Below are 26,732 nucleotides of genomic sequence, written 5' to 3' on the forward strand. Positions count from 1 at the left end.
ACTTTTCTCTTTAAGCAGTTGAGTTAGGGAAATCAATGCTTTACTGAAACTTGGAAGACCACTGCCAAAAACTGTATGCCCTCTTTATACAGACTGACCTGAACTCTCAAGTTTGTGCTAGGAGTAAGTATTTCAAAAAAATTTTTTTGAATATATTTTCCATTAATATGCAAGATATATTCCGTCACACAGTGATGAAGAAACTGTATGTTCACAACAGGACTGTGTCTGTGGTTGGTTTTGGTAAGCACCAGGGCTTTTTCTTTTGGAGGATTTTTAAATTATGAAGATCTCTATCTCTGTCTTATTTCATCTTTTTCATCACTGTCAGGACAACTTGACCTACATACAATTATGTCAGTTGGCGTAGGAAAAATTTTTGAGTTACTCTATGTGTGTGTGTGTGAGAGAGATATGAATTGAATATATAATTTCTTTTCAATCAAAGTAGTATATATTTAGTTATTACCTCAGAACTGACACTGAGATAATATCTATAAAATCAATCTTTGAGGTAAGATCTTTATCAAGCGGTATGGTATTTGGGATATTCATTTTATTTGAAGTTGTTGGGGAGGGTTGTTTTTTATTTTCATTTTTTTTAATCTTTAAAATGAATGGATGGTAGTACTCAAGGGCAGGAATTTTCACATGCTGACCTTTTTACGCACTGCAAACTGATGTTACTCTTGGAGTTACGATGGTATACTTGCATCTAAAACTGGCCTACTTTGTTTTAGAGTTGCATAACCACTTCACTTCAATGTCTACCAGACCCCCACCAAGCCACTCTCTTTCTCCGCCTCCTCAACAGTGGAGAGAGAATAAGGCGGGAAAACTTGTGGGTCCATATAAAGACAAGTGAATGGCCTACCAGTCACTATTACAAGCAAAACAGACTAGGCTTGGAAAATTAAGATAATTGCCACTTAAAAATAGAGTAGTTGTTGAGAAACAAAGACAAAATCTAGAAGTACTTGGTCACGCGCGCAGTAGAGGAATGCTTCCTAATGTTCAGAAGAAGCCTTGTGTGTTTCATTTTGTGCCCCTTGCCTCTTGTCCTGTCACTGGACACAACTGAAAAGTGTCTGGCTCCACCCTCTTTGCACCTTCCCTTCAGGTATTTATCGAAGTTTTTAAGAACCACTCCCCAAGACATCTCTTCTCTGGACTCAACTTTGTGGCCCTTCGTTGGACTCCCTCTGGTATGCCCATGTCTTTCTTGTATTGAGGAGCCTGGAATGGGGCACTATACTCCATATGTGGCCTCACGAGTGCTGAGGAGAGGGGAAGGACCACCTCCCTTGGTGAGCTGATGACACTGTTCCTTGTGCAGTCACATCTGGCCTTCTTTGCTGCAAAGGCACATTGAGAGCTCATGTTCAACTTGGTGTCCATATGGATGCACCACAGGTTCTTTTCTGCCAAGCTTCTTTCCTCCTTTGGTGCAGGACTTCACATTTTCCTTAGCTGAACTTCATGAGGTTCCTCTCAGAACATTTTTCCAGCATGTTGAGGTCCCTCTGGATGGTAGCATGACCCGCTGGTGTATGAAGCATTGCTTCGAGTTTTGTGTCATCAGCAAAGCTTCTGAGGGCACACTGCTCCATGATCCAGTTCATTAATGAAGATGTTAAACAGGACTGACATAGTATTGACCCTTTGGGTATGCCACTAGTTGCTGGCCTCCAACTAGACATCATGTCACTGATAACCACCCTATGAGCCTATCCTTACATCCAGCCCTCAGTCCACCTCACTGTCTGCTTATCCATCTCAACAGCTTGTCTATGACAATCTTGCTGAGGACAGTTTCAAAAACCTTACTGAAGTAAGGCAAAGTAGATGATACCCACTGCTCTCCCCTTATGTACCAGGCCTTTCATTTCACTGTAGAAGCTTTTGAAGCTGGCTGAGTATGACTTCTACTTGGTGAATCTGTGCTGAATCCTTCTGATGGTTTTCTTCTTCTTTTGCCTGGAAATGGTTTCCATAATTTGCTGCCTAATATTCCCAGGGGTTGAGATGAGGTTGACCAGCCAGTAATTCCCTGGGTCCTCCTTCCTACCCTTTTTGAGGATTTGAGTGACCATTTGCTGTCCTCCTGACCTTGTATACCTACTTGGGTCACCAGGATTTTTCAAACGTTATCGAGTGTGGCCTTAAAATGACATCTACCATCTCCCTCAGCACTTTTGTGGATCCCGTAAGGCCCATGGGCTTATGTCTGTTCAGTTTGCTTGAGTATTCCCTGACCCAGTCCTCTTCCACCAAGGATGCATTTTCCTTGCTTCAGACTTTGTACTGGCATCCATGCCTGTGAGGTGGTTATGTTTAATATGATGTCTCCTCACGTTTTCTAATGTAGAAAGAGGCCAACAGATTGGTTTGAATAAGCTTAATTATTTGCTTCTATGTGGGCACAAAACTTATTCTGTAGTGATTAAATAGGTTTTATTTATTTTGATTGTGGTGGGTGCTGCTGTTAGCCACATCAGCTCCTGCTCTGCTCTGGGTTAGCGTTTTTCTAGTACATGAGAGAGTAGAGCTGTGGCCAGCTGTCTGCCTTGGAGCTCTCTTCTGCCTGTCACACTGATGTTGATCTGATGGTAGACGGATATACTTTTAAATTAAATGTGATATTTAGGCTAGGACACACATCCTAGGCACATCGGTGGGCAGTTATTTCAGCCCCTGCAGCTCTTGTCAGCTGCACTTTTACACAGAAAACTGTCTTGCTTCTTACCTATCCTCCAATTTCAAACTTAAACATTGTTAGTGTTTGCTCAAAGAATGCACTCTGAACCCAATAAAGCAAATATTATTATAGCCTGTATTTTTGTCCCTGATTTAACAAAGCTTCTGGAAAAAGGACAGTAACACAGGCTTTGTAAAGGAGCAAACCGTTTCTCATCTATATACAATTCTAGCATCTTGCATATATGAATTCTCTGAGGCCTTTTCTCTTTGCTGTACATAAGCTGTTGGGTTGTTTATTTTTTAATTTTCTTAAACTCTGAGGTGTCCATAGCAGGTCTTAAGTGATTACAGTACTAAATTTCCACGAACTATACCCTGAGTTATTTCTTTCTTTCAAAGGAGGATTAAGGAAAATCACATTGTTTCATCTTAATCACACACAATCAGATAGGATTAGGCCCAGGATATTCAACTTTGCGACTGTTATTTCTGACTCATTTGCAAGCCAGAACTTTAACAGTGGGGGCTGTCATGTTCTCAGACTGAGAAAAGTAACTAAAAGTTGGCAATGTAATGAATAGTTACGTTTATTCTATGTTCCCGTTTTATGCTTATACAAGTAATTATATATTCATAACTGTATTTTACAGTTAAGTAAAATACAAAGCAGTCATGTCGCACCGTGGACATGAAGAATGTGATGCACCTGTTATCTGTACACTGATCTCTGTCATACATCCTTCATTTGTATCAAAATCTAAGTCGGTTTGTCATCTGTAAGTTCTTATGAGCTATGTCAAACTGCCTTTTCTTTAGTATCTTCGATTTTGCTAAAATCTTAATGCACATCTCCATAGCATTTTCTTGGTGTTCATTTTGTAGACTATGCACAGACATAGAAAGTACCCCATGCTTTTAGTCCTCCCTTAAGTGCTGTGTTGACATGGCAGCATCAGCTCTTAGAAAGAAACACTGAAACTTTCTGGGGGTGAGATATTCGGGTGTTGGTATGGTGCCTGCTGCCGGAGGAATGCCTCAAGCCTTTTTGTTGTTGGGAGATAATGAGAGCATTTGCTGTGAACTTCTGCCTCCGCTGAGGCATTAGGGCAAGTTTTCAGCAGTATCTCTGTATGGTGCTACCTGATACAACATCATTCTCCTCTCAAACCACACCAAAATATGATTGACTGGATTAGATATATTAGATATGCTAACCGTATTGTACAGTTAGTTGGTTACTACAGTAGCTTGTTGTTTTGCCTTCCAAGCAGTCTATGACTTGGGATAATTATCAAGAGTGGTAGCATCATATCCGTTGTTTATTGTTTTGTTAGAACTGTTTGCTATTTCATGGTGAAACTCAAACTGACTGTTACAATGGAGTGGTTTGTTTTTATTTAAACTGCTGTTAAGGACAAGTGTTGCATGTTTTACCAGTAGATATGGGTTTAGGATTATAACTCTGTGTGTGCTTGTTGCTGCTGCTGTTGTTTATTTTCAAAGGAGAGCTAAGAAATTGGATTTACATGTAGATAAGCAAAAAGTGCTTTGCTTAAAGGCTTGTTAAACTGCTTCACTTAGCATGCTCTGTCTTTTCAATATACTTTTAAGAAAATCTTTTCACTGATACTATTTACTTCTTTTGCACACTGCTATAGGAGGTTCCACGAAAATGACAAATCCCCACCAGAAGCAATTTCCTATTCATTTTGTGCTCTGACATAGAATTATAAATCTGTGTTCTTTATGCCTACCTGGGTACTTTATGCGTAGGGCAAATAAATGAATCAATAACGAAACGTGATGCATTTGCAATGGTTTCTGTTTTCTTCTTCTATCTATGCTTCTTAATATGTGAACTCTTCTTGAGGAAAATGTTACAGCTCTGGATACTGGCCTTTTAAGTGTTTTGTGTAGATTTTGCTATGATTTTGTGTTTTTGTTTCACTATTAATGAAATGATTCAAATCCTTTATTTTAGTTGACTAATTCAAGCATGTCTCTGACTTGTAATAAAGCTGGATGCTTTGAGTCATCTTTAAATAAAAATAAACTTGTCAACATAATCTGTTTGCTCACCTGTAAGGCCAACATGGAAAAACAAATGGCAGTGTAAGGTGTAAGATTTCACTGTGAAGTCTCTGCTGAGCTCATTTAGGGAGTGCTTGCCTTGCTAAGCTTGCTTGCCAGATGTTCTATAAAGCATTATCTTGTCCTAAGCAGATACTAAAATTTTCTTGATCAAAATTTACCTTCTGTGTTTCTGTCTAAAAGCTTGACAGGAGCTAGTGGGTATCACAGATGTAGTACACTTCTGCTGTGAAGTATTCGGTGCTGAAATTTGAAAGTTTTATAGTGCTATGAAACAGTAAATCATGAACAGTAAATCGTGTTTCAGCATGAAACAGGAAATAGGTTGTAATTACCGTGTTAAGTTTCCTCATCTTTCCCTTCAGCTGGGATTTTCTTACCTGGAAAAGTGACCCATTTAGTTCAGGACAGTGACTCTATTTGTGTAACAGTGACAGTGTTTGAGGCTGGGAACATCTATGGCAAATACACAACTCTTGTTCCATAAGCAGTTTGAGATCATACCATAACCCAGTTTGCTATAATAAAAGCTGGAAGCATAGAATTGTGGAATGGTTTGGGTTGTAAGGGGCCTTCACGAACACCCAGTTCCACCCCCCTGCCATGGACAGAAGGAACAGCTCCCACCAGACCAGGCTGCTCAAAGCCCCATCCAACCTGGACTTAGACACTTCAGGGATGGGGCATCCACAGCTTCTCTGGGCAACCTGGCCTCACTACACTGTCTGAGTGAAGGATTTCTTCCCATTATCTAACCTAAACCTACCCTCTTTTAGTTTAAAGCTATTATCCCTTGTCTTATCACTACACACCCTGACAAAGAGTTCCTACCTTTCTTCTAGGGACCCCCTTTAGGTCCTAAAAGTGTGCATCTCAAAATGTGGTTAATCTGGCAAAGTCATTCTTCTAGAGCCAAGTTGCCAACTTTGGAAAACAAAGTCTGCACTTATCACCAAGACATTTTTGAGATTTGCAAATGGCATAAACTGGGTATGTCCCCTGAAGTGGAAGTGTTAAAATTACTGGACAACAGTGGAATGGATTGAGGAATATGGTCTGAACTTTTGGGTAGACCTGTGCGGTGTCAAGAGTTGGACTTGATGATCCTTAAGGGTCCCTTCCAACTCAGGATATTCTATGATTCTATGATTCTATATATATTTGTTTCTGTCTAGCGTTTAGCTGGCCTTCGATTTGCTTAATTAGCTCTTAGGGCAGTAACACAGTAAAGAAATGGTGGCATACAGTGACTGAAGGATAACACTATTTTAGGGCAAAGCAGGAAACTTTCTGTGGATTGAACAAAAAGCTGTGCTGACATTCCATTGGCAGAGCTGCAAAATCTACCTGACAACCATGAATACACGAAGCTAAGGGAGTGGAAGGAAATTAAAATGTTTTTTTTTTTTTCTGTGTCTGTGAGGAGCATTTGGACAGAGCGACACTAGGGTATTTTTAGATGATGGAAAGTTGTGGTTTAGTTTGGAATTTTTGTCTGAAATGCAGAAATGTAAAATGAAATGAACGGTAGGACTAGTCTTGCTATATACCTCATTCTTCGCTCTCAAGGTGAACTATTCCACCCTTACAAATGTAAGTAGATATCATTGTGTGCATTGATGTTCCTTTTAAGGAAATGTATCAGATGTGAGAAGTTTTTGCCTTCTACAAGAAAACTGCTCATATGTGTCAGTATTTACAAGCATTAATTGAGTGTCAATCAGTATTGTAGTACAGTGTTTGTATTTAGATGTTAATCTTCAAAGCTAAGCTTTGAACTGTAGGAATAATCTGTGGGGCATCTTTTACTACAGTTTTTCAAATACGAATCTATCACTACAAGTGCCCGGGTGCATGCTGTTTGTAAATATGTTGTGCCATAACTATTTCAGAAATGCCTAGTCCTGATTCTGAGTTTTATTTTTGTAGCTAATCCCTGGGTATTGCATAAAGCAAGCCCGCCCAAGCAGCAGACCCTAACTGAAGGGATGCACAGACTGAGAAAAATAGGACATTTTTTAGGTGGTTAAATGAGAAAGAGTTGGGTATCTGGAGACAAAGTCACTTGTTGAGAATAGCTGTGCATCTTTTCTTTTTTTTTTTTTTTTTTTTTTCATTTTTATCTTCCTTTCCCCACACCCACTCCCCACTGCTCCCAGCTGTAATGTGATCATAGCTTTTGTTTTTACTGGGTGTTTTGTAACAGGTAGCAGGATGGTTGAGTGCCTTTTGGCAGCTCTGAGACCATTGAAGAGATGGGCAGCAGTGGTGGTGGTCATTCCTGAAGCATGTGCACGTGTTGGTCCCTTCCCAGTATCAGGAAAGATGTTTGTTATGGAGTTGAGTGCAAGAACAAACATCCAGGCACAGTCTATAAAGAGAAAGCTATGATAGCAGTTTGATACTACCCTGCTTCTGTGAGAGCCTTCTAGGACTATGCAGTCCATAATAGACTTTAAGTGGGGCTGGTGCCAAGTAAGAGCTAGATTTGAGTAGGTTTGGTGGTAGAACCAGGTGAAGCATTTAAAAATATTTTGCTTGGCCTGAAGTGGCTGTGTGTGTTATTTACCCTTCGTACACTCAGTGATGTGGCTAGGTTCAGGAATCCATGTGATAGAGTAAGGAGATCCTGCCTGAGGTTCTTTGCCTTCCTTTTTAGCACTAGTGTTAGTGGTGATAAGAATTGCTACTCTATTTCAATGTGTTAATGACTATAGAGGAATAGACAACTCCTAAATTTGGAGGTGTGTGTGTATATATATATATTCATTTATATTTACATATATATACACACACATATATGTATATATATGAAGTAAACACAGTAATCTTCTAATTCAAAAGTTTTCTAATTGAATTTTCTATTCATAATCCTTTATATTGCATCATAATATTTTTCACATATTTTAAACTTAAATCCATCTGCTTATTTTCAGCTATTTTTGATCTATTGCTAGGTGTTAATGCGTTGAATATTCAGCACTTCTTATAGCTTATACAGGACATGCTATAAGAGGTGGTACCCTTATAGCACCTATAAGAGGTGGTACCTCTTATAGCATGTCCTATACCCACCTGTTCAACACCTACTGACTTACGTGGCTTATGCACAGGTTTCAGTAGGAATAGGGGTAAACACTGGGTATGTAACACTATGTTCTGGGTAAATTTTGTGTGCATGTTTTTGGTTTCTTTCAAGAGAGATTGGGTGTGGGGGAAGAGGTTAGTGAAATATACAGATGTAAGCAGTTTGGAATGCCTTTTAATAAGAACAGTACTTCAGAATATGCTGTCATGATTGCTAAAGAATGCAAACAGATTTTTTTTCCTCCATCCTTTCTATTGCTGTTGAAATGAGATTTTTGGATGATTATGGAGTCTTAGAAGCTTACACATATGAGGAAACAATTGCATGTGTCTGCAAAAATGAAGTCAAGATTGCTGTTTTATATACACCAACCTTAATATTTCAGTACTTGGCTTTTTGACCTTAAGAAGAAATTTGTGTGCTTGTCTCTCATTGTAATTTGCAATCCCATTCTAACATATGCCGATGCCCTAACCTTGTGCCTGTCTACAGTCTTAGTCCAAAATAACGTGATTGCTTATTGTTTTTCCTCTTAGAACCCACACTTTCTTAGAGGCTTGATTTGAGCTGAACAAGCATGCCAAACTGTTACTTGGAATTTTGTTCTTTTTCTATTTCTTTTTTTTTGTTGTTTCCTTGTAATTGATATTTGTACTTTCTTGGCCTATTTTTTTTTTTGTGGTGGAGATTAAAAAACGTAACATTATACAGACAAAGCTTTATGGCTGACAGTATCAACTTTCCATATCAAATTAAGCTACAAGAATGCTCAAGGAACAGATGACTACCCTTTATTTTTATTTTTTTTTAAATGAGTTGTAGGTGGGTTAGCTTGAGATGGAAGAGGAGATTGTAGAATTTTCCCAGAAAAATACTTTTCATAAGATATTCTAACTGAAGAAACTGACACAGTCACTTAGTTACTAAATCAAGACTCTGAGGTAATGGATTTTTTGGATTTATTTATTTTTACATCTTCTGAGGGGATGGATTTAATTTCTTCGAGGTGCCAGATACTGCCTGTCGCTCCTCATCCCAAAACTGAAAGGGTGTTGTGGGAAAAGTTTTGTAGATGAATGTCACTTGAAATGCCATATGTGTCATTTAGCAGTTTAAGGTTGCGTAGGTTTTCATTTTTGTCCTGTGCAACTACATTTTCAACTACACGGTCAAGATACTAGCACTTCATTCTTCCATTCTAGAACAGGCCTTTTATATTTGGTTGCATACTTGTCTGCCTTTTTTTTTTTTTTTCCTCCTTCTCTGTAGTCATTCCAGAACCAGTTGGAAATGGCATGCACCTTTCACACCCTGGCTTTAGAAGGAGCTTCACTCCTGACACTCCTCTGGCCCTTTTGACTTCTGATCGGGCACCTTCACCTGCGCTAACCAGCTTGTTGTGCCAGTCTGATGGCAGAGCCAGAGGGGGCAGAGTGTCTGTGCCATTTTCTGCTTCTGTTTTGAGCTGCTTTTTGTCTCTGAACCCGCTCACCTACGAAGATAAGGGCTGTTAGTGTCCATTAGGGTCCTAATCCTGCCTCAGCAGAGAAATAAGGAAAATAACTAGCTATGGCTTTCTGCCTCGCTGCAGTTAGCGGGAACTTGTTTGAGTGCTGTATATTTAACTTCTTGATAATGACAGTTCTCCAACTGTTCCATACATTTTTCCTACCAATTACATAACATTAAATGTATGAAGTAGCAAAGGCTGTGATGGAGAGCAATATGCTTCTTTGTACCGTGGTTCAGTAGTTTTTAAACCAGGCGTGCATACAGAAAGTTTGCTGTGAAAAGCAGTCTGTGTGTGTAAAATAGATGTGTTCTGTGCTTGTACTTGAAAAAAGACCAGCAAGCTTTTCTTTGGTTGGTTGTTTTTTAAAAAGTACAAAATTTGATCTGTTGAATGACAGCTAATTGTGGAAGTGGATGGCATATGAGGCCTTAAAAGCCTTCTTAATCTACCATGTCAGAATTTTCTACCTACCTGTGGGAAGCACAGCTTCCTTGCAAGGATTTGATTAATGTTAGAATTGAAACTATGGCACTTATTAAACAACCCATTTCAGCAGCTCTTCTAGACATTTGTTTCAGATATCAGGGGGAATCCTAACGATAAAGCGTGCCTAGGATCTCCGTGTGTTTGTGGGAAGCTGACATCAGCCTCCTGCACAGGAAGTAGTTTTGATTTCTCTAGAAAGAAAGAAATGTTTCTGCATTGGCAGACTGGAATCTAAACATAAACCTGAACATTTTAATTGGCAATTGTGCTTGATACCATATGATAATGGTGTGTGTGGAGATCAGACTGCCGGCCTTACAGTTCAGCATGGTATGCTGTTCTTTTTCCACAGGTACAGAGTATGAACTGACCACCTCAGCTGTGGTGTTGAAGTACTTCTATAATCATCTATAATCAATGTATAGGTTTAGACTTCCAAGTATTCACAGAAGCAATGACATTTTGGTAGCATTACTCTTCCAATGTATAATGTATTTATACATTAAGAAAGCATTTTTTACTGTTTATTTTTTTAAATATCTAATACTTGTGGCAAATGGGAGTTGAGGACTAGACTGAAACAGAAGTTGTTAAAGATTTCCCAATAGTTGCATTTTTAAGGGAAGAAAAAATAAAATTCTATCTTGCAGTTTTGAGCCAAAAGCAATAGATGTAAATGATTGATTCTGTCGTTTCTGGGTAACTATCACGCTTCATCTAGAATAATTCTTAATTGATCTCAGTGCTCAAGCGCAGCATTAGCTTGGGAGAAGATCAAGAAGGGGAGGCTGAGTTCCTGGGGGATTCAAAACTGCAGTGTTGGTATTGTTGTTTTGCAATGTGTGTCATATTTGTGTTAAAGAAGTGAAATTGATTTCAGGATAACACTGTCATGCTTAAGTCAAACCTACAGACAATGATTCTTTCCCCCATCCATCATGCCCCTTAAGAAACAAAAACCCCAAACTGGTTGGAACTGAAAACAAAAAACAATGTGACTGGGTAGGATCCCATTCCTGCTCCAAGGCTTGCTTTTTGGTTTTGTGTAATTCTTGCTATTCAAGTTGTTAGCTTTTAATTTTTAAAATAGGGGGGGAAAAAAAAGGAAAAAAAAAAAAAAAAAAAAAAAGAGCTGAGCTATTTATATGCAAAATTAAGAGAAAATACTACAGCTCTTTTGAAAGTTTTGCCAAAACCTCATATACAGCTATTTGTTGGTTATATCATGTTACTGCTGCTAATATTTATGTGAGCTTTGTGCTTCATATGTGATATAGTGACAGACAGTTACTGAAATTGAGAGACAGTGGGGTAAATATGTGGTGGCCTTAAGATTTTACAGCATGCCAGTCAATGCTGTACCTGAGCCGCAGTATCTGGACTTCAGATTTTGTTGTGACTGGTCCGTTGACCCCCTGTTAGCGAAGAGCATCCTGTACTGAATGCTGTGACATTACTTGGAGAAAATAACATCTCGATGCATCGGTATCAACATGTGCAAATAAGAAAGCAAAATACAAATGCTTATAAAATTGCTACCTGACAGTATTATTTCTTGACCTATGGCTTCTGGCAGAGTTTGCAGGTGTCAGAAAATGTCAGTAATGGATTCAGGCTATGACATTTGTCACTTAAAAAGTCACATCGCAATTAAGAGATTCAGGATTCAGTGAGGGTTTTTTCCTGCACAGTGTCACACTCGTTGCCTCTGTGACAGCCTTCATTTCCTACTTAGCAAATCGAAGCCTGGTAGCAAGAGCCTCAGGAAGTTGTTAAAGCAATTAAAGGCTTCTCTCTTGCAGCACATTGCATGGTTACCATAGTATCCTCTGCCTACAAGTCTTTACTGATGATGTCAGTATGCATACAGGGGCTATTCAGAGCATCTACATAAAGATGATTCAGCCCTTGCTAAAGATCATAAGCGCCCCTCCATATGTTCTATTGTATAGCATCATTTTAGAAATTCATGAGGCTTTTGCTTCATATTTAATAATTTATTTATTTTTTTTATATCCTAATGCTGTGAGGCATTGCTTTTTTTATCCTCTGTTGCAGTCGTCCACAAAATACATAAAGTGTGTTTTATGTAAACTAATTGCATAGCTTGTGTAATTTAAACTTGGCAAAGTCTAAATAATCTTCAACAATATGAAGAATAGAAACTAAAAATTCTTTAAGTTAAAAACTGCTTTACTAAGTAATTAGTTGGTTTTTTTTGTTTTGTTTTGTCTTTTTTTTTTTTTTTTTCTATTTACCAATTTAAATTCCCTGAGCTCTTATTTCTAATCAACAGAAGAGAACACAAAATATGTAATGGGAGCATTACCTAAGAGAAACAAGATGAAGCTTTTAATAAGAAAAAAATAAAGATAAAGAAAATAGGGGAAAAAAAGTAATTTGAATTGTGGGTTAGTTATGTGGATAATGGAGCAGTGGATAAACAGAGTACACATGCAATTGTTCTGTATGCAATTTCGGTTATAGCAAGAATTTTGAATTCTTATTGAAATTATGTTGTCACTCTTCAGCAAAGCAGAGGTTCTGGTTTTTATATTGAGTAGTGGAAAAGTGTAATAAAACACTGAACACACTGATTTTTATGAGAAACTGACAAGGCTCTTGTACATTTTGGTCTTACAAGCTAAGTTTATTAGTAAGCCCAAGATGAAAAGCCATGAACTATTTGGTTTCACAGGTGGATTTTTTTTTTTTTCCAGTCCACTTTCTGCATTGCTTTACATCTACATTGTTGCAACTGGCTATGCCCAGTGTTTAGTTTTTAATTCAGTCTTCTATCAAAACAAAACAAAACAAAAAAACAACAGGAGGAGCTGAGCTGCAGAATTATAATAAATAATGTCTTCTTTTTGTGTCTTCATATAATGTCGTATAACTTCATTTTGGGTTTATTGTTCTTTGATTTCTCCACCCTGAAAATTCTATGGGATTTTATCTGTTTAAAAATAAAAATCTGTGTATTTAATACTTAAAATTAAAACAAAAAATGTTTGGGGTGGGCAGTGAGGAAATAACTATTAGTACAAGTGAAAACAAGTTTGTAAAAAGAGATTTTGGTGTTGCAGGAGAACATACATTAATGCACATGAAGTGAATTTTGTACAAGTCAATTTACCTTTTTTTCTGGTTAACTATACAGCATGCGTACTTTAAAAATACTTACATATATTTTTCCCTCTCTTCTTGTTTTATTCTGGATGTTTTGACGGTAATGTCCATTGTTTTATTTAGATACTAAATTGTCTGGGAGTGGGGTCCTGAAAGTACTTAGTATGCACTGGCTATTAAATAAGGCACTTAGGCAGTCTAATGCTGTGTGTAAGATCACTGGAAACTTATTAATCATTGTAGGCAAGATGCACTAGAAAAATTAGACTGTCTAGTGATGATCATGTCTTTTCTTGGATTTTTTTTAAGCTCATGTAGACTAAGGATTTTCCTTTCTAATACAAAGATAAATGTGCTATTTTTTCTTCTACTTGACTGACTAAATATTGCCTACTGTAATAAAGATTATTTCAGTTAAACTGAAGAAGCTACTTTCCCTTCCAGTGTTGATGTCTTTTAACTTTTTAAGTTTGGTACTTACAAAAAATTGTTTATCTATGTGTGTTCTAAAAGCAATCTTGTATTGATCACAGTATACTCTATTATTTATCAGTTTTAGGTGCTCTGTTTTGGAAAAAAAAATACACTCAAAGTTTCCGTAGTCAAAGTTTTGACACTACTTGTATTAAATGTCAAAAGATTTATATTGTTTGGACACATGCAATTGAGATTAAAGATTGACTCATAATTTTCCCTTCTAAAAGTGATGGGAAAAGAGCTGATTATGAGGATTTTGTGTTTTTTCAATTGAATTCAATGTGAGCAGTTCCGTATTATGGAAATAAGGAAACATATTTTAAGTTGCATGTATTTTGTTACCTATTGCAGTTTCTCATGAAACTAAGAACGTTAATGGTGGGCCTAACTGCAAACAAGATTAGGATGCAAACACTAGGAATATTAAAAAATAAAATAAAATAAAAATACTGGGAACACTTTTTTAACCAGAAACTGTATTAGAAAACAGATTTCAATCAGAACAAAAAAAAAAAGAATGAATATCTGAAGTACATATGAGAGCAGTAGACTGTAGTTTCTGTAGTAGACTGTACTTGTAGTTTGTAAGTTCTTTTAATTGAACAGGTTTCTGTATACTTTTCAGTGGGCCAATTTGAATCTATACATAAAAAGGTGATTTGCAAGTTAGGTTTTTATATATATCTATATCTATATCTATCTATCTATCTATATATATATATATACATACACATATATAATATATATTAGGTTATTATATATATTAAAGAACATATCAAATGTTTTATAAAAAAGAAAGAAAAAGGAAAGATTCTTAAAGAAAAAAAAATAATACTCTCCACTGGGCATGAAGTTAATTTGTAATTGTAATTTTTAAGGTAAAAGTGATTACGATATTAATTTAATTTTAGAAGTTCTAACTTGCTTAGCTTTTTTGAATAAGCATTTTGAATGTGACAAAATAAATTTTAAAAAATTGCATACAAACATAAATACTTTGCCAGTCCAGTTACACTCTAATTTGGAGTTCCTACTACACTTATATGTATATAAGCCCCGTTTTGGCCACAAGTTGATTGGGTATGGAGGAGGGAGGGGAATGGGAAAATTGTTATAGCGCATTATTTACTCAAAATGTCTTTTTCAGATCATGACATTGAATTATATATTGATTATAATTATTATATATATATTATTATACATTGATATAATTATATATTATATATATATTGAGTTTATAATTCTACCCTACTAGTTAAGCCAGATACTAACAATTAATCTAGATACTAACAAATACTCTTGTAGCATATTTAACCTCTGAAAGGGAATTAGTAGTTTCAAGTGTTACTTTTTGTAGTATGGGCTACAATGACATAGCAATTTTTCTAATCTTTAGAACAGTATTTCTTGTCCCAAAAGACAGCATTGTATTAATTACCTTCTGTATCATTGTCGTTTCTCTCCAGCATATGCGTTTGCTCTTAACTACAGTCCCAATTAAAAGCAACATGCTTTTAAACATGTCTTAAAGGGGTTGAAATGACAATTAGCTATCAATTGTTACTGCCTAAATTTGCTTTTAAACTGCTTTGGTTGTATTGTCTTCTGGATGCAAACAATGTTACGTGGTTATCACTGAAAGAAAACAATTTTTTGTTGGTTTTTGTTTTATTTTTTAAAGTCATTGGGGAAAATTTTGTCATATGATGCTGTAGTAAAGATTAATGATCTGACCACAGCTCACATCAGCAGTTTGTTGATGATCACATACATAGATGGAGATTAAATTCCAGTCCTATTTCATTTTAATTCTGGGTAATGGCATCTTGAATAGTTACTCAAGTGGTTTTAGAAAGGAAGGAAAACTAAGCTGTGTCTGGTTAGTGGCAGATACCTGGCAGCTACAACATGGGTGGAAACCTGACTTTATTTTTTTATCCCTATTCAGGAGTTCTTCCTGCTTTGTATCCTTGGCATAGGAGGCAGCATGAATTTATGCACCCAACATAAATTATTTAGTATTGCTTTTGAGGAGCAGTTGTAAGAAAAAATTTTGCTTTGGTAGATTAGATGCAACCGTCCAGTACATAACCCATGTAGCAAGGGAGTGGTGATTGTCCAATGCACAACTGTTTGTTTAATGTCCCCAGCTAAGGAGATAGCAGTAGATTGGGCTTGTGAGCTTCTTACTTTTTTCTCCCTTTCTTTGTTCCTTTCCTTTCTTTCCCACCAGAGCTCCAGACTCTGTTCACATGTCACAGTCAAACAATTCTTAATGAAAACAAGCTTTGTGTTTGTTCTTCCACTATAATCCTGTAAGGTCGTTTATAGGGGTTCACGTTTGGGTGGACTCTGTGTTGTAATACTTGTAAAAGTACTTGAGATCCTCTATTAGAGTGGCATCATTAATCACTGGCATGTTTTCTCCATTCTCAGTATTCTGAGTAGAAAACAAGTAAGATAATAGGGGGAATAAGGGAAAGGAAAAATAGTACACTTTATTTTTTTTATTTTTTTATTTTTAAGAAAAAGTTTAATACAGGCCATACAGCTTGAGGACATTGCGGAATTATGGGGAGTTTTAAAACAATACTGAGAATGAAGCGATGGAGATACATACCTTAAAAATGGACTGAAGAAGAAGTTATTAAGCAAAAAAGACTTGAGCAGGGTAAATTAGGAGCCCTTTCTGTTTCTATTATATAACAAGAAAACAAGGTTACATAATAAACATAATGACATATTAAATTTACTTAACATCAAAATTCATTGTCTGGCTGCTGCAGAAAAGAGCGGTCTTGCTCTTGCTTTCCTTGGACTCACTCTCCTGGTACCGTTCTCTCACTATCAGTCATAGGGTAAATTTGACTGTCTGGATGATACAACAGAAACATAATCTGTAACAAAACAAGTAGGTTTTCCACCAAATTAGCAAGATGAACCTATTCCACTTTAATCTGTGGAATCACAAATTCTGTCATAGTCAAGAAGACACAACAAACTGGCACACAGAGCTTAGGCACCTGAGCATGCCCTGTTTGTTTTGTTTTGTGTTTTGGCTTAGTTGTAAAGTGAAACCACACCCTAGCATTTTGGTGGGGTTTTGTGGCTTTTAAAATCTCTCTGTTTGAGACAGCTGTTAAAGACAAGAGCTGGTACAAGTGATTTTAGTGAATTGATTTTTACTTAATTTGAATTGCAAATTTCTGAATATTTTCACTAAGATTTTGTAAAGTTACTATTCAGATAGAAATCACAGGTAATTTTCTGACCTTGTTTGAACAAGAGAATCCATTTCAAGATCTGACACAAGGAGCATGATGTTCTTAAATGATGACCAAAATAAAAAAATAAAAAATAAAAAAAATAATTAAAAAAAACAAAACAAAACAAAACAAAACAAAAAAAAAACAATCTTTCAAGCAAAGACAGGGTGGAAGGAGTTAAAAAGGGCCAGCTGTTTATAGATAGCATGCAGGTTGGCACCATGGTCTCGAAGCACCTTGCTTCCTGCCATCTTGTCAGATTCCCTTCAGGCCCTTTCCCTGGCGAGGACTCTGATCTGTGCACGCAGGGGGCCAGGGCACCACCACGGGGGTCCGACCACAGGATGGAGGGACCCTCCCTTTTTGGTGCCCATGTGTGGGTGGGTTTAAGGGCTGGCAGCTGGAGTGGGGTGTGGGGCCATGGGACCACCTGTGGTGACCCACCATAGGTGAAGCCAGGCTGGCTGGTGGGTGGTTGAGGTGCCCATGGAAGCAGATGTATAAGTACCTGTGAGGTTCAGGCCATGGGAGGAAATGGCTGGTTAAAAGACCAGGAGAGGCCAGCTGGCTGGTGGCGAGGCCACAGGGTGGTGTGCCTCCTGAGAAGACACACCTGATCTCACTTCTGGCCACTCCTGTGGATGAGGAGCCATAGCTGCCTCAGCTTTCTCAGCCTTCTATCTCTGGCCAGACTTTCCCCCTTAACACAAAGTTTTTAAGCTCTTTTGCGTATTTTTGTCTCCATGGGATGGTGCATCTGCCCTTTTTTTTTCCACAGAAGTTAATTATAATGGAGGAAATGTGTAGTCTTTGAGAATCAATCACTGGTGTTTACTCAACTGCATCCTGTCTGTTATGGCTTTATTTGTACAGATGTATGTGGAATGCAGAGATGAAGGCTATGCAGCTTGCATTTAAGTCAATATGGGACAAATTGTGTCCCAGTCTGGCTAAGATTTACTGACAGGATGTGTGTAGTATTTTAGTCTTAATAAATGACTCTATCTCTAATGACTTAGAGATAAGCATGTATGATTTTTAGAAGCTTGGATCCTTCAGTCAGGAGGACTACAAAGGTAGAAAAATCCATGTGCAACACTTGTGTGTCTTTTTCTGCATTATTCCAAAAATCTGCCTGAAAACTTTTCTGCTCTGTCCTGAAGATGTAGCATTTTCCCTCTGTAGCCATATGAAAATGAAAAACAATCTGCATAAAATTATTTTAACTGTCTGTCTTTCAAGTTCAGTATGCCTTTCTTTTGCCTGAAACCATGTAAACATTTGTGACTAAACGTGTTTAACAAAATGATGATAAAAGAGGTAGAAATAGTAGTTAGAACTTCTGTTCTTTTAAAGGGATTCTTGAAGTTCTGGGGGTTTACACATACTTTCAGTACATATTGACTACTAACCTGTTTTTGCTCCAGTGGTGTTCTGATTTTCAAATTGATATTCTTCTGTTCTAAAACTATGACTTCCCGGTTTGGGGATTATTATGATATCCTGTATATATGATTACTCTGCACTGGTGGGTAATTTAGGTGATCATTCTTTGAAGTGTATAAAGGCAAGTAGAAAATATAAGTAATAGTGTACTGAGAAAAATGTTTTAGCATTCAGTAGAGCTTGTGTTATCCTGAGCTGGGTATTTTGTGTCTCCAGTGTCTAACTGCAGCACCTAATTCTGGAGAACTTCTTTAAAAATCAAAATAATTCCTATTAGGCATGTTCTGCATGAGGGGAGAAGTAGGACTGCAGTATTTTTTATAGGATTTCATTTGGGGTTTATGTGGTTTTTGTTTATGTTTTGGTCTTCAAACCTCCTCCTCTTCACCTCTCAATTTGTGGTGGTGTTAGTTTGTGACCTGAATAGAAGTCAAAATGGTGAAGCCACACAATTATTTTGCTTTCTTGCTCTCTCTCTGTCTTTTGACTATTTAACCTCAGAACAGAAGCAGTGCTGTGGTTCTAACAGAGACATTAATTTATGATTCAATTAAGTACCTTTGTTTCTGTAGTACCATCATGTATTACCTCAGAGAGGTTGTAGGTGAGGGATGTATTCTTTGTTCTTTTTTCTTTTTTTCTTTTCTCTCTCTTTTTTTTTTCTTTTCTCTTTTGAAAACAGTACCATTCTTTTTAGTGCACTAAAATTTATATAAAAGGAAATGGTGGTCTTCTGGGGGTGCTGCAAGAATCATGCTTGAAAAATCATGTTGACTTTAGTGAAAGCTGCACAGTTTAAACTAGGGATGAAATTAATTTGAGATTGTCAGAATGTAAGTCTGTAAGTGACTAACAGTGGAAAGAAGTGGGAGTCAGAAGGGTGCTTTAATTCCAGAACTAAACCTAGACTTCTACAGAAATAAAGCAGTTGTGTACCTGTGCAAGATATCAGTGTCTGACTTCTGATACTTTCTGAGCAAGTCCAATAGTTAAAAGATTGATCAGCCTGATTAATTAAATTCGCTTAATAGTGTGTAAGGGGTCTCTTGCCACCTGCTTGTGTCCTTAAAACATACCTGAAAGAAGCTTCAGTGCACAAAGAATTGAGCGGTGGAAGATCAGTCACTGTGTTCCTTAAGTGCTTCAGCCACAGAGAAATGCCACTGTAGGGTTAGTGAAGGAGAAAGATTTGATTTCTACCTTTTAGCTACGTTGACTTTATTTATTAAAAAAAAATAATAAATTCAGTGTAAATTTAATGCTTTTACATTATCAGTAAGGCATCCATGAAAAGAGGGTTGTAGTTTACTCTGTGGTTAGTCAAAGGGAAGTGAGACTAGTTTTGAAGGGCAAGAAAGGAGCATGCCATCTTCTTCAGAAAAGTAGGGTAGAACATCAGTATGGCAGTGACTTGGAGTTTAAACTGGGATTTATATTCAAAAACTATGAACGTGACAGTACAAAGTTTGCTTCTATTCTGGGAGGTGAGAGGTGAAGGGCCACTGCATTTGTGTCAGTAAAAGGGGTTGAACCTGTTTCTCTCCTCCTGAGAAGACAACAGTAGGCAATTTCTTTTATTTGTTTGAGAAAGTCTCAAGTTTGTTTTAATACAAAACCTTTTCAATTCATCAGCTTAAAAAAAAAAAAAAAAAAAAAAAAAAAAAAAAAGAAGAAAGAGATCTTGAAACAGTTCTGGTCATGATACCTAGGAATGAAGTACACAATGTCCGTGTTATTTTACCTGTTAGTTACAGTAGCCCGACAATAAGAAGAGCTACCATGTAAAAATTATGAATGATAAATATTGTATTTCTGTCCTCCTGTAATTAGAATTTAATATCATAATAGGAAAATACACATCTGTCACTCATAGCTCTAATGTAAGCTTTTAGAAATGTCCAGTCAAATTATGGGCTATTCTAGCTCCGAGTTTTATGGAGGACATTGTGACTTTATGAGAATCAGTTATGAGGATGGGTTGTGAACAGCACTTTGGTGCCGGTGGACTTGATTTAGTTCTTGGCTTGGTCCCAAGATGCCGTGAAGGGTCATGTGTTTCAGTTTCCAGTCTGTATGGTGAATTAGCTACCTCCTAACGTCATGGAAGCTCTAGGAAAAGAATTTAGTGATGCTTGTGAATTGATCTGTTTAGATATAACTAGCTGTTGAGATAAATACCCATGTATTACAGAAGTACCCAGACAGTTGTTTTATGTATGTTTTGTATTCTTCATCGTAAGTATTCTTAAGGAACGATTTTGTAACTCACCAGTAGTACTTTTTTTCCATAGCTTTGTTTGCTATTTCAGAGCTCCATAATGTGTGTGCTTTACAAGTATGATTTGACACTGCTCTTTGTGTTATGTTGAATATAACGGAGGTAGGTTATATCTCTTATCTTTTACTTCTATTTGTCAAGTTTGTGTGACAACAGAATATGAAATTCTGGTGTGTTACTGTATGCCTAAAAGCTTTATGCTTCATATTACGGAACACTTCAAAAATGAAAACAAATACAGTATTGTTACATTTTTCTAAACATGATATTATTCGCAATACTTCCATGCAAAATATAAGCCTAAAATTTGCTTTTTTATTTTAGTGAGTGAATGAGAGTTTATTTAAGGATGTATTTAAAACATATGCTTTCACAGAAGATGTATTGCTTTCTCTCTTTATTTTTTTTTTTTAGGAAGCTATTCAACTTTGTTCATATTTCAAGATTTTAACCTCTTTCACTGTAAATAGTTCATAATAGCTAGTCCTGTGTAACATCCTTTAGCTATAAAATGCTTTATCTTTTAATGTTACAAAATCGTGGAGCTGTTGCCGTTACAGTGGATGATTTTACTATAGCAGTAATTAAGACGCAGATGGAGCTCATCCTTCAAGTGTTTTTGAGTGGCAGATATTGTGGTCAGTGTTACTTGGTGCTGAACATGGGCACCATCTGTCTTCAGCCTGATTGCAAAGGGTGGTCTCAGGAGAATTTCTTGTGATTATTATGAGGTAATTTTAACTTTCCTACTTAGCAAGATATCTGTCTCCTGCCCAAAGATATTAAATATAATTGGAAAACAGATCTCCACTGTTGGATGAGATGGAAAAAGTGATTATTTTAGTTAAAACATTGGTCAGTAAATTTTTTGAATATTTGTGCCTGCTGATACGTCTAATAATTAGTTAGTAGCACAATAAAATCAAAGCAAGAATGTTTCCAATCTTAGGCAATACCATGGACTGGTTTATGTAGACTCTTAATTTTTATTATTACATTTTGTTTTGGAGATCACATATTTTAAAATTTTGTCTACATAGGAGAACTATTCCAGGATTTGAGAAAATTCTAAGTTAAGCTTAGACCTATGAAATGTTTGTATAAAAATTTATTTGGTGTTTCTTGCCTTTTTTTTTTTTTTTTTTTTTTTTTTTTTCCTCCCAAAACATCACAGTGATCTTCAAATTATTGTATCAAGCCTCTCTACCTGGTAAACAACTTGAGAACACGTTTTTCTTTGCAGCTTAATGCAGGGTCTGAATTGATTCTCTTGAGTCAAAGCAGAGTGACAAGACTTGTAAATGATGCAGCTGTTTTGTCATTTGATACAAAACACCAAAGAAAACATAATCTAGATAAGTAATTACAAATTAAGTTGAATTACCTCCTTTCAGAAAGGGATGAAAAGGAAAAAAAAATCAAGCATATAGGGAAAACAAGAAGCAATGTTAGAACCAACTTTATATATTCTTACTGGAGAATGATTGCAGCATCTCCCTTTAAAACCTCAAGCTCAGTTCCTTAGCCAGCATTAAAATCTGTTAAAACAGAGTGAAAGCCGGTGGGAGGTAACTCCACTGCTAGTTGTATGTTACTGGAAAGTTCCTCCACGTGGCGGTTGCATGGTAAGGAGGAAGCTGACCTTCTAGTAGTTATGTAAGTAACTATGGGTGTGTAAGGAGTGAGTGCCTGCATCTGAGTGGCACTGGGCTTCCTCATGGCAACACTACGGTTGTTCTGCCTCTGTCATCTTACCTCCAGCCCAGCTCTGTGCACGGCTGCGCACCCTCACAGGGAGCATGGAGCACAAATGGTGCTGTCTAGGTCCTCTGAGAGACATCTGGGTGCAGGTGGAGTAGTGACCTGGCTGCCTGGTATTTCAAAGGGGCTTATTTCTGCGTGGCCCATAGGGTTTGTTACACCTCCGAAGGCTGCCTGTTAGGAAGCTATAGCTACGTGACGCATTGTGTGACTCTGATGTATTTTCTGCCATTACAGCACTAATAAATAAAGCTTTTATCTGTGATTGAAATCCTGTGTAAACCTACCTCAACCGTGGGGCTCAGGCTTTTGGCAGTCTGCCACAGTTTGTCTCATGGTGCTTGTACACAAGTTGCGGCGCAGCTCCAAAGAGGTGGCCATCTCTACTGTTTGTTTCAGGTAGCTTGCGTTGAGAAAGTAGCAAACTGCATACAAACCTAGATGGGGAGCTGTGCTTCCAGATATATGAGTATGGTTTCAGTAGACTGAAACCATAACTTTGGAAATGGAGAGTAAGGAGGGTTATGTTTCTCCAAGAGTGAGTATTAATTTCTTACACTGTTTCTGTAGAGTTCTGCAAGGAATAAATCAGGTGTGCAAACTGAAAGGCAGTTATTTTTCCAGTACGAACTTCTGTTTCATTCATTACCTGTCTTCAACAAAAGAGTAGCATTCAGTGTTGGTGTTAAAACCGTTGTTTCTGTTGCTCTGGAGAGGAAGGAGGCTTTGGAACTGACACATCTCTGTGTAGGGTGGCCCCCTCCCAATACACGTAGCATGCGTTATCTTACTCTGTGCTAAGCAGTGTCCCAACTGATGTCTATTTACTTCATATTTTCTTAAATACCATATAAATAGAACTTAAAAGACCTTCAGCTTTCCTGTTTGCAAGTTTAGATACCAAAACATGTCTGTGTTGTTTTGTTTGTTTGTTTGTTTTTTCCTTGTTGTTGTTTTAATTTGCTTTTATTTAATGTTTTTAAACAGGCAGTGTCAGCTTCATATTCTTAACATGGCTTTTACCTTCGTAACAGCAGGCTCCATCTACATAAACCTTACTAAAATCTTCCTTAGTCTTTTTAATAGTGACATGCAGTGGTTGCAGAATGCAGGGAAGGTTTAAGGAGAGCACTGTACAAAATAACAGTGTAGGTTATTCATTAGCAAGGTGAGAACACTCAGTTGCAATGTGTGGGAAAACTGAAAAATTCCCAGCAGGTTTCATCAGGTAACAGTTGGATAAAGAATGTAACAAGTTTCCTTATTGCTTACCTAGCTGACCCTTCCCACCCCCTGGTACCTCTCTGCATCTCCCCCTCTCTGTACATCTCTCTCTGTTGTAAATCTGTATCTATAGTTAAGGGTTAAATGATACGATATTTAAAAGTTAACTCTAAAATATGTCATAGAATTTTTGTGCATTTGAGCACCTGCAGGGAGATGCTGGTGGCTCAGGGACAGGCATGGCATAATTCAGAGTGTGAGAAGGTGTAATGCAGGAGGGAGTTACAAGGACCTTTACAAGGTAATAGCCATTTTTCCCTCATTCTCTTCAATGTTTTGACCAGCTATCCTCACTTTGTCAGTCTTACCTTAATAATAAATACTGTGATTATTTTTATATGGTAATCTCATAAGAATCATACATAAGCATTTCTTAAACTTTTATTACACAAGTGCACAAAGAAGTCTACTGTGTAATTTTTTGATGAGATGCTAGCCAATTGCTTGGCATTTGAGTCACCTCTGCTTTCAAGTATTGTATGAAAAAACACCATTAATATGATTTATAAAGATCTGATAAAGTGCTGTGATTAATTCTCACATAAGTGGAAGATGTGAGGTCTTTGCTGATACAGAACACAGATTTACCTCTTGAAAGCTTTAGTTAGAAATGACGTTCATTCACTGCAGAGAAACAGCACTGTGTGATAATTCCTCATTGCTCATAAACAATGAGACTTTATATAATCCATTAAACAGCCATACAAGGAGGGTTGTAAAAATATTTTACCAAAGAAAATTGCAACTGCTCAGTGGACTGGCATGAGTAGTTGCTACAGTAATCCAGCTTTGAGTAGAGAAAATTGACATTGAGTTTTGAGGCCTAATTTTCAGAAGGATGTTTGTATCTAAAATCAATACTCCTTGTTTTTAGTTCACAATCAGTTTACAATGTCCTAGTCTCTGGGTACAAAGTGCAGTTTAGCCCATGGAGTGTCTTTCTCTCAGACGTGACGTTTCCCATGTTTCAGTTTCTAATGTCATTATACCTGTCTGTGAGACTCAAGGACCAGGTGCCTGCTAGCATCTCTTGTACGTCTGTATTTTGTAAAAAAGTGTAGGATTTGATTTGAACCACAGGAAAAAGATGTCCTGCTGGTGTGAAGGTTCAGTTGTATGAGTTCTGCTCCTGTTTCTAACGCTTAGGATGTCTGAAGATTTCATCTGAAAAAAGCCACGTCAATTATGAAATTCCAGAATTACTGTCTATCTTTGTTATTTTGTCACCTAGCTTCCATCATTGGCTTGGAAGTTAATCTTTGCCTTGTTACAATAGATTCTTCAGTACCTTGATTTCAAGTGTGAAGTGCCACAAGGTTGTTCAGGTAGAACCAACAGATTTATGACAAACTTGGAAATTATAAGGTTAGTTTCAAATGGTAAATGCAGGAAAGCTGTATATTCCAAGTTGAGTTTGGAGTAATGCACGTTCTCTGCTAAGCTGTATACCTCCATATGGGCGTTACGAATTTCAGAAATGGAAGGAATATGTAATGAATGAATATGAATATGTAATGCTAAAACCTTTCTACTCTATCCGTGACCACTGTTTATGCTGTCCAGTTTCTATGGGCTACCTGATGTGGTCAGATTTTTGAGAACACTTTACTGGGATTGCAAGCTAATTTTTACTTTACACCTATTTATTTTATTAGTCTGTGAAATAATCTGTGTTATATTAAGCTGTCAGCTAAAGTAACCCATTGGACAAAAATGCTTCCTCACTTAAGATAGTAATGGTGTTGAAAATGTTAGCTGTTCCCAACAAGTGATATAGGTACAGATTACCTATATATTATATAGGTAATATATATTACCTATATATTCTGGTAGTGTGCTCAAGTCTGCTTTTCCTGTTGTGAGCTGAGCACTTTTTTTTTTTGTTATAAATTGTCATACTTCATACCAAGATACATAACAAGGTCTCATTTCTTTTCACTTTTTTTTTTTAATCAATGGTTAAGGAGGACTTAAAACAGGACAATGAAATATTTCTGTAAACAATTTTTAATGCTGACCTAAAAACTTCAATCTTAGACTTGTAAGCAAAGTACCAAAATTTCAATCTGAATACTTTCAAGTACTGCACTTTTGAAGTCTTTTGGGTTTCAGTTTTGGGGATTCAGCTTGAATAATTTACTTCTGAAAGTACGTCTGAAAGTAGAAATAATGTTTATGCTAAAAATTGCTATAATGTTCTGCTTAGCACTTGAGAGGTAGATGTTTCTGGCTGTATACTAGCCCAATATGTAGTACTTTATAAATATATTTTTAAATGAGTATTGCGGAAAACCCTATACTGATTTTTATTTTTTCTTTTCCTGCATAAATGCATATTCGTGCCCCATGAGGACTTTAGGCAGGAAAACAAAATGACATTTTCATATTTTACATGTAAAACAAACAAACAAAAACAACAACAACAAAATGCTGCAAGATAAAATTGGGATTTTTGAACAGAATATTCAACATTGTTCTCTGTTGTTGTTGTTGTTGTTCTAGCTTTTCCACTGCTATTTTTATCCGGAATATGAGTGACTTGTATTTATTTCTTCTATCTCCAGCCCTCTAGCTTTCACACTCTGAAAGTAAAATCAGATTATTTAAAATAAAAAAAAAAGTAGATCGGTAAAAATGGGATAAATGTTTAAGTTTCTGCCTGGCTACTTTTATTCTATATTTGTTTACTGACAAAGGACACTAAGCTATACTCAAGTAGAAGTGTGGACTAATCAGGGGAAAGGTAAACTGGACAAATAAGAAAGTACCATAATTTTTTTTTGTAGGCTGTTAAGTTATAGTATTGTTGAGTTTATCTTAGTTCTCTTTCATAATAAGAAATCTCCAAGTAGAATGAGAATAGAGAAGTCATAGGTTATTAAAATTACTGAAAGGTGTTTAAACTCTTGCTTTCTGTGATGTTTTATCTGTTGCCATTGGTTTATCAAGCTGTGCTACCAGTAACTGATCATTTCCTGATAACTTCTGGGGTCCTGAGTCCTTTCTGGTTCACTACCTCCTTTCACAGCTGCTGTTACTTAACAAGCATCAGAATGGTCTGCTGGCATAAATCAATTACATCATACTTAATAAAAGACAGTGTTTTGACATGATAAGTCACAGCTGCTTTAATTTCTGCTCTCCAAGAATCAAAATTATCACCTGACAAATGGAATAGGATAGGGGAGAGATTGAGTTCTGAAGAAAAAGGCA

General features: G+C 36.9%; 1 protein-coding gene across 4 annotated transcripts in view; it reads left to right on the forward strand.

Annotated features, from left to right (window-relative positions):
• Positions 1-26,732, forward strand: part of PAM (peptidylglycine alpha-amidating monooxygenase) — a 143,617-nt gene that overhangs the window by 16,988 nt on the left and 99,897 nt on the right. The window lies entirely within an intron of this gene.

Source organism: Aythya fuligula, chromosome Z (genome assembly GCF_009819795.1).
Source record: "Aythya fuligula isolate bAytFul2 chromosome Z, bAytFul2.pri, whole genome shotgun sequence".
In the NCBI taxonomy this organism is placed as follows: domain Eukaryota; kingdom Metazoa; phylum Chordata; class Aves; order Anseriformes; family Anatidae; genus Aythya; species Aythya fuligula.